General features: G+C 43.2%; 1 long non-coding RNA gene across 1 annotated transcript in view; it reads left to right on the forward strand.

Moving 5' to 3' along the window:
- The window catches only part of LOC103394773 (uncharacterized), a 7,793-nt gene extending 1,039 nt beyond the window's left edge, over positions 1-6,754 (forward strand). Inside the window, exons 2-3 of the long non-coding RNA XR_523191.3 lie at positions 5,321-5,493; positions 5,582-6,754. This is a non-coding gene — a long non-coding RNA (uncharacterized LOC103394773). The remainder of the gene's footprint in view (positions 1-5,320; positions 5,494-5,581) is intronic.
- The last annotated feature ends 1,080 nt before the right edge of the window (positions 6,755-7,834 follow it).

Consider the following 7,834-nt stretch of genomic DNA (forward strand, 5'->3'; position numbering starts at 1 on the left):
GAGGACATACCTAGCACCTTCCTACCTGTCTCCCTAATCACTGATCTTCTGCTCTGTCGTCACTCTCTTCCTTTTTGTCACCTCCATCCACACTACCATCCGATGTTGTTTGCCTACACTCTCACCTGCCACCACCTTACAGTCTCTAATCTCCCTTAGATTACCTCCTCTTCTGCATAGACTATAATCTATCTGTGTGGACCTGCCTCCACTCTTGTACGTCACCCTGTGTTCCTCTTTCTTTTTACCACAGCCATTTCCATTCTCTTCACGAAATCTACCACTGCCTGTCCTTCTACGTTTCTCTCCCTAACACCAAACCTACCTTTCACTTCCTCATCTCCTCTGTTCTCTTCCCCTACATGACCATTAAGGTCTGCTCCAATCACCACTCTCTCTCCGTCCTGGGGATACTCTCTATCATCCAATCCAGCTCCTTCCAGAACTTCTCCTTTTCTTCTAACTTACAGCCTACCGCTAACAACATTTATCATCACTCCTTCATTCTCTACCTGCACACACAAAATGTCTACTCTTCTTCTCTCCATCACATCAGCTAGTTCTCTACTTTTCCCTGTCATTGTACCTACATTCAGTTAGTAGTTAAAAGTCAGAAAAAAATATATACTTTATACTTAGTATGTCTATACTACAGCCTAAAGTGTGTACTACTGTTATCAATGGTTGCTGTTACCAGTATTTTAAGGCAAAAAAAGTGCAAAGTTTGTGATTTTTGAGGAACTTTTATTTTTGAACACTGTTTGATCAATAGCTGATGTACCAAAATATTCTTTTTCTCCTTTTTTCAGGGGTTGCCACGGCGATTCATTGATTTCCATCTCTCCATCTTCTGCTCTGGCTCCAGCTATCTGCATGTCCTCCCTCACTGCATCCATATATCTCCTCTTTGGCCGTCGTCTTTGTCTCCTACCAGGTAGGTCCATCTCTAACATTCTTCTACCAATGTATCCACTGTCCCTCCTCTGCACATGTCCAAACCGTCTCATTCTGGCTTCTCTAGCCTTTTCTCCAAACCTTCCTGTCTGTGTTGTCCCTCTAATGACCTCATTCCTGATCCTGTCCATTCTTGTCACTCCTAAAGAGAATCTTAGCATCTTTAACTCTGCCCCCTCCAGCTCCGCCTCCTGTCTTCTGCCTATTGCTACTGTCTCTAAACCATACATCATGGCTGGTCTCACCACTGTCCTGTAAACATTTCCCTTCATCTTAGCCGACACTCTTCTGTCACAGATCACTCCTGACACTTTTCTCCAGCTGTTCCATCCTGCCTGTACTCTATTCTTCACCTCTCTTCCACAGTCTCCGCTGCTCTGAACAGTTGATCCTAAGTACCTAAACTCCTGCACCTTCACCACCTCTGCTCCTTGTAGCCTCACTATTTCACTGTTCTGCCTTTCGTTTACACACATGTACTCTGTCTTGCTGCGGCTGACCTTCATTCCTCTTCTTTCTAGTGCAAACCTCCACCTCTCTAGGTTCTCTTCTAGCTGCTGCCTACTCTCACTACAGATCACAATGTCATCTGCAAACATCATAGTCCATGGGGACTCCTGTCTGACCTCATCTGTCAATCTGTCCATCACCACAGCAAACAAGAAGGGGCTCAGGGCCGATCCTTGATGTAGTCCCACCTCCACTTTGAAGTCTTCTGTCCTCCCAACAGCGCACCTCACTACTGTTGTACTATTCTCATACATGTCCTGCACCAAACTAACATACTTCTCTGCCACTCCTGACTTCCTCATACAAAACCACAATTCCTCCCTTGGCACTTTGTCATATGCCTTTTCTAGATCTACAAATACACAATGCAGCTCCTTCTGACCTTCCCTGTACTTCTCCATCAACATCCTCAAGGCAAATATTGCATCTGTGGTACTCTTCCTAGGCATGAAACCATACTGTTGTTCACAAATCTCCACTTCCTGCCTCAACCTAGCTTCAACTACTCTTTCCTAAATCTTCATTGTATGGCTCATCAACTTTATCCCTCTGTAGTTGTTACAACTCTGTGCATCACCCTTCTTATGAATTGGCACCAGAACACTTTTTCTCCACTCATCAGGCATCTTGCCAGTCTCTAAAATTCTGTTAAACAAACCAGTCAGGAAATTTACTGCCACTTCTCCTAAACACTTCCATACTTCCACTGGTATGTCATCAGGACCAACTGACTTTCCACTCTTCATCCTCTTCAGGGCTTTTCTAACTTCATCCTTTCTAACCTGATCTACCTTCTTCCTACTAGTCTCTGGCTCCTCGTTTCTACTTTCCCTTTCATTTTCCTCATTTAACAACTCCTCAAAGTATTCCTTCCATCTTCTCAGCACACTTTCCTCACTTGTGATCACATTCCCCTCTCTGTCCTTAATCAACCTCACCTGCTGCACATCCTTCCCAGCTTGATTTCTCTGTCTCGCCAATCTATACAACTCCTTTTCTCCTTCCTTTGTTTCCAAACTCTCATACAACTCCTCATATGCCTTTTGTTTGGCCTTGGCCACTTCCCTCTTCACCTCCCTTGTCCTCTCTTTGTACTCCAGTCTGTTCTCTTCTGTTCTGTCACTGTCCCATCTCTTCTTCGCTAATCTCTTTCTCTGCACACTCTCCTGGATCTCCTCATTCCACCACCAGGTCTCTTTGTCCTCCTTTCTCTGCCCAGAGGACATACCTAGCACCTTCCTACCTGTCTCCCTCATCACTGCAGCTGTAGTCTCCCAATCATCTGGGAATATCTCAACACTACCCAGAACTGCCCTTACTTCCTTCCTGAAGTCTTCACAACATGTCTCTTTCCTTAGTTTCCACCACTTGATCTTCTGCTCTGTCTTCACTCTCTTCCTTTTTGTCACCTCCATCGTCATTTTACACACTACCATCCGATGTTGTTTGGCTACACTCTCACCTGCCACCACCTTACAGTCTCTAATCTCCCTCAGATTACATCTTCTACATAGAATATAATCTATCTGTGTGGACCTGCCTCCACTCTTGTAAGTCACCCTATGTTCCTCTTTCTTTTGGAAATATGTGTTTACCACAGCCATTTCCATTCTCTTTGCAAAATCTACCACTGCCTGTCCTTCTACGTTTCTCTCCCTAACACCAAACCTGCCTATCACTTCCTCATCTCCTCTGTTCCCTTCCCCTACATGACCATTTAGGTCTGCTCCAATCACCACTCTCTCTCTCCTGGGGATACTCTCTACCATCCAATCTAGCTCCTTCCAGAACTTCTCCTTTTCTTCCAACTCACAGCCCACCTGTGGGGCATAACCACTAACAACATTAATCATCTCTCCTTCTACTTCTACCTTCACACACATCAACCTGTCTGACTCTCTTTTCACCTCTACCACATTTCTTACATATTCTTCCTTTAGGATCACCCCTACTCCATTTCTCTTCCCATCTGAACCATGATAAAACAGTTTGTAGCCTCCTCCAATGTTTCTAGCCTTACTGCCCTTCCACCTGGTCTCCTGCACACACAAAATATCTACTCTTCTTCTCTCCATCACATCAGCTATTTCTCTACTTTTCCCTGTCATTGTACCTACATTCAAAGTTCCAAACTTCAGACTAACACTTCTATTCTTCATCTTTTCTCTTTTTCTCCTAACCAAACGCCCTCCTCTTCTTCTCTGTCTCTGACTCTGTCTCTGACCAACAGTAGTCCAATTTCCATCAGTGCCCTGTTGGTCAACGGCACTGTTGGCGGTCGTTGTTAACCCGGGCCTCGACCGATCCGGTATAGAAATCGTTTTATTGATCTGCATATTTGATTTAGCTAAACGTTTTACGCCGGATGCCCTTCCTGACGCAACCCTCACCATTTATCCGGGCTTGGGACCGGCACTATAAACACGGCTTCGTGTACCCTAGTGGCTGGCTTAATTCAGGCCAAGACCATTGATGAGAAAACGAGAAAAGCTTTCTGGCCTTTAGAAAAAAAAACTGGTGATTTATTTTGTTGGTTATAAATATGATCTGAGCAGGACACGGTGTTCTTACAAATAGATTGGAATTTAGAGAAAAATTCTATTAAAATAAATTCCAGATCGAAATCAATCAAGGCATTTTTGTCTTTTACATTTTGAAATATTATTCACTCCCTCACCATCTTTGCACTCATGCCCGGTCCAACCGTCCATGCAGACCTTGGAGCCGCTGTGGTCACAGTTAAAATGGCCGAAGAAGTCGTCGCGGGACCGGCAGAACTTGTTACAGAACGGTCCGTAGTAGTTGGAGTCACAACGGAAGCGGAGACGATATTCCAGGCTGAGAATCCGCCCGTGGTGACGATACGTCTGCCACTGTTCACTGGGGTTCAACATGGAGGAGAGCAGAACTCGCTCAATCAACTGGCCTGAGAGGAGAGAGAGGGGAAGAATTAGATAGAGAAAAGTGATTAGAAGACAAAGAAGAAGAAGAAGAGGAAGAGGAAGAGGAAGAGGAAGAGGAAGAGGAAGAGGAAGAGGAAGAGGAAGAGGAAGAGGAAGAGGAAGAGGAAGAGGAAGAGGAAGAGGAAGAGGAAGAGGAAGAGGAAGAGGAAGAGGAAGAGGAAGAGGAAGAGGAAGAGGAATCTCCTTTATCGTCGTTGTACATTTGAAATGTGTCCTCTGCATTCAAACCATCAACTCATTCACTCAGCAATTTGGTACAACACACCACAACCAGTCATAGTGTATTAATACAGGTTTCAGTATCAAATATTGTTCACTGCTCTGTGAAATATATTTTTGTCAAGTTAAGAAACTCAGCAGCACGGAAGCAGGTAATTTAACTTTTTTAAGCTCCAGTGGGCCACGCAAAATGACTTGGCGGGCCGCATTTGGACCGCGGGCCCTGAGTTGGACACATATGATCTAAACCTTCTCTTTCATTTTTGTCACCATCCTTACGCTGATGACAGCACGTCATGAGGCCTTTACAGCCTCTCTAATGAAAACAAGAGCCCGCGGCCACAAACAGCACTAATGTGAACGACTGTTAACCCAAAATAATGGAGTGAAAACGATTAAAACCCATCGGAGAGTTCAGTGTTACTGCCGGTTCCCACAGCACCTGAGGGAACGTCACTTCCTTTCGTGCTATTCGTGTGTCACTGTTCCCCTTCATTCTCTACCTGCACACACAAAATGTCTACTCTTCTTCTCTCCATCACATCAGCTAGTTCTCTACTTTTCCCTGTCATTGTACCTACATTCAGAGTTCCAAACTTCAGACCAACACTTCTATTCTTCCTCTTTTCTCCTAACCAAACACCCTCCTCTTCTTCTCTGTCTCTGACCAACAGTAGCCCAATTTCCATCAGTGCCCTGTAGGTCAACGGCCCAACTCGGGCCTTGACCGAGGAGGACAAGGCTAAGGAACAGTCTGACATCAGAGGAGCTTTATAGACCTGCGGCTACCCCAACTGGGCCTTCTCCAAAGCCACCAAAACCAACCAGAAGAACAGAGAGGAGAACGGTAACAAATAGAACAACATTGTCATTCCTTATGTAGCCGGGACCTCCAAAATAACTTTTAACCATCACCAAATTACTGTCCATTTCAGACCCATCAACACCCTTCGACAAAGACCGATTAATCTAAAGGACAACATACCACGTTGACAAACAGCACAGTGCAGTGAGGACTACCCTGACCTCTACATTGGGGAAACCAAACAACCACTGTACAAGTGTGTGCAACAACACAGAAGAGGCAGCTCCTCCGGGCAGGATCTTCCCTTGGTCACCGTCTCTGCAAAGGAGGAGGATCATTAATACGATTCATTAAATTTCATCAACATCATTTTTAAAGACATTAACCCCCAAAGAGCCATGCTCTAGTTTGACTAAAATGTGCAAAGATGAATGTCAGCATTTTTTTTTCCTTTCTTTTTTTTTTTTTTTTTGTCTGATAAGACGTCTTCACTATCAGGCTTTTCTTTAAAATTAAACATAGTAATAAAATTCTGCACTGCTGTGCAAAGGGAATGTAACTCACTATCACTTCTTGGAAACTTAAAACGCAGTACAGGATGTTAAAATGCTGTAATATTTTAGTATCGATTGCAGGAAGCCCTATGGGGGAGAAATTGCTTAATGTAACATTAATCTGTGCTTCAAAAATCTAGGTCTGTAAGTAATGAAGTTAAAAAAAAACTAGCTTGAGCTTTATTTATTAAACATCGCTATGCATTCCTCCCTCAAAGTATTTGTATGTGCTGTTATTTAAATAGGATAATCCTAAACCCTCAGTCGTTCCAAATAGGTTTGGGTCAGTGCCACATCAATATGCTTTACTGTGTCTGCAGGCAAACTGTTGGGGGGAGAATGCTAGCTGCTATTTCGGAATTTAAAGCTTCTCGTCCTATGGGACTGTTTTGCATCACTGACAGGATTAGAACAGAGAAACCCATTGCAATGCAAAAAGAATGAAAAGTCACATTTGTTGACTTTTGCTGTATTCGGCTTATCTGTTAGTAACAATGTCTCAGACATTGACGATACAAGGCATTGCATAAAATGAACACGAATAAATGTGTTCCTTGGCACTGACTAAATTCTGAAATCTACAAACGTCAAACCCAGTAACCAAGGTAAACTTAAAGTTTAAATTTTTAAAATTTCCAAAAACTATAACAGTGGTCCCTCTCCTATCACGGTAGTTGCATTCCCAGACTTACTGAGACAATGGGAAAAAAATCACAAAGTAAAGGTGAGATAGTATATATATTTACCCTTTACGAACCTCCCCCACACTGTTATCAACCCACCCTAGACTGTATTACCCTTTCCTACACAATTATATGCACAGTAGAGTTGTATAATGGAAATATAAGACATACCATCCATCCATCTTCATCCGCTTATCCGTTACCAGGTCGAGGGGGCAGCAGTCTCCACGTCCGCCACCCAAATCACACTGCGCCGTACCAGTCCCACTGAATCTTCCTGCTGGTGGTGAGTCCTCTGGAAGGATATAAGAAATACATATTACATAAATAAATGAAATACATGACCATGAAAAAAAAAGTAAAATACATTCTTAACATATATTAAAATTCAATGTACATGCACATTGTGGGGGCGCGGCGGAGGTTAGTGCTTAGCTGCAGGAGGGAGAGCACGGGAGTGGTGACGCAAGTGCAGCCCCGGACGGAGGTAAGTGCATTTGAAGTAATCGAACCTTTCCTTATATTAGTAAGAGCCGGGACCAAGGAGAGAGGAGGGTGAACAGCAGAGTGCAAACTGGCCAAGATGGACAGACTGTGTATAAAAGCTAGGCACAGCGCAAAAGCGCACAATGTTGTACAGGAAAATAAAGGCTGTTAACTGTCATCTGTGTCAGTGTCGTCTTTTGGGCTTAGTAACAGAAGCCTGAGAAGATGATCAGAAGGTTTAGGTGTTAAATTAGGGTCAATTCTACCAAACACAAGAGCACAAACTTTAGAGCAACGTACTATTTAAAGGCACAAAGCAAAGTGAATGTGTGTGGGACAGACAAGGGTAGATGCTGAGAGATGATTCATGAGCCAATCAGCTTAAAGAACAGCAGAGCATGCTCAATGCTGTGTTTGATCTCCTCTAGGTAAACAATGCTACCATCAAAGTCTTAGTTTATTTTTTGCTATATATTAACTGTTTACATTTTTTGTTAGAAAATGTTTATCATGAAAATTATAAAAATATAGGAAATTAAAAAATGTATTACTGTAAAATACTGCAATATAGCGAAAATCTTGCGACACTGGAATGAAAACAATATGCAATGTCAAAATATGACCTATATCAAGCAAGACATTTCGGGGACTTTTTATTTT

Source organism: Cynoglossus semilaevis, chromosome 19 (assembly GCF_000523025.1).
Source record: "Cynoglossus semilaevis isolate Cse_v1.0 chromosome 19, Cse_v1.0, whole genome shotgun sequence".
Taxonomy (NCBI): domain Eukaryota; kingdom Metazoa; phylum Chordata; class Actinopteri; order Pleuronectiformes; family Cynoglossidae; genus Cynoglossus; species Cynoglossus semilaevis.